A 1,589-nucleotide genomic window follows, 5' to 3' on the forward strand; every position below is an offset into this window, starting at 1 on the left:
GCCTAAGGGCCACCTTAGCAAAGCGCATCCCAGGCTGCATAGCCGCACTACCCTACCCAACCATACCACACATAAACATGACACTACCCCCGGGGTTTACACAGACGAGCCGGCGAAGCAAGAATAGCGCCAGAAGAAAGGGCCCTAGCCGGCGGGGCCCAGCCAGGACAAAAGGAGGTCCCACAAAGCGCCTACACCGGCCGCATTTGCAGTTGGGGTAGACGACGGATGGGGCCCACCTACGAAGGCTGTCCAGGCCTACACGAGATGAGGCAGGATAAAGAGGGATAATTCCCCTCGATCCCAAATCATTGAGGCCAATTTCTAGCCATAGAATAATGGCGCGGCGTACCCAACCATACCACACATAAACATGACACCACCCCCAGGGTTTACACAGACGAGCCGGCGAAGCATGAAGAGCGCCAGAAGAAAGGGCCCTAGCCGGCAAGGCCCAGCCAGGACAAAAGGAGGTCCCACAAAGCGCCTACACCGGCCGCATTTGCAGTCGGGGTAGACGACGGATGTGGCCCACCTACGAAGGCTGTCCAGGCCTACACAAGATGAGGCAGGATAAAGAGTGATAATCCCCCTCGATCCCAAATCATTGAGGCCAATTTCTAGCCATGGAATAATGGCGCGTAGCTACTAATTGGACACGTAAAAATTTGCTTTAGCCAATTTCATCTATACATTACCCTTAATTAATAAAAATCCTCAATCAATAAAACCGTAAGTATCCATAGGGTGTAAAGATTACTTATAAACAAATTTTGTCTTCTTTTTTATATTTTGCTAGATTCATCGCTTCATGCCAATATTTATTCCTCTTTCCTTCTCATGTTTTTTATGGGTTTTGTTTGCCAAATAATTTTCGGCTGTCTTTCTGTTCATAACATGGGGACTACACAAGGAGCAGTATCATTTATCTAAGACAAGGAGCCCAAAGTCCATGTAAACAAAAATCTTACAAAAATAAGAGGGCGCTAGTGTCCCATATGTACCGTTTAGAGAGGGGAGATAAAAAAGCGGCAGTTTGAATTATAAATCAATCATGTCATTTTTGTGATGTGTTAAAAATTTTAAAATAAATAATGTAAGTTACTTTGAATTATATAAATAATGAAAATATGTCATTCCGGACTGTAATTAAACTAAATAGATAATAAAAAATATTAGCTTTACGAGAAGAATTTGGTGTTCGTAGAAACTAGTTTTCAAGGAATTTATGACGTGATTTTGTTAATATTAACCTATAAGTAAGGTTTATGTTTTTGATAATTACTTTGTTAAAGATTTTAGTTTAATGTTAGTAAAAAATAGTCACATTTTATACAGGAAGTTCCCTTTAAAAAAATAGTACCTAATTCTTGTATTATTAATATAGAATTTTTACTTGTGGTAATAAAAAATAGAATATAAAAAAACTCGGCGTTTTCAATAAACTTTTTAAAATATTACAGATGTCCGATTTTGAGTCCAGTGATTCAGATGACTTATTAGACGCATTGTCCAGCTTGAGAGTGGTGATGAAATAGATTTATTCTAAGAAACAGATAGAGTAAAAAATAAGAACTACTTTGAAATTA

The sequence above is a fragment of the Anoplophora glabripennis genome, unplaced genomic scaffold (assembly GCF_000390285.2).
Source record: "Anoplophora glabripennis isolate ALB-LARVAE unplaced genomic scaffold, Agla_2.0 scaffold68, whole genome shotgun sequence".
NCBI classification, from domain to species: Eukaryota; Metazoa; Arthropoda; class Insecta; order Coleoptera; family Cerambycidae; genus Anoplophora; species Anoplophora glabripennis.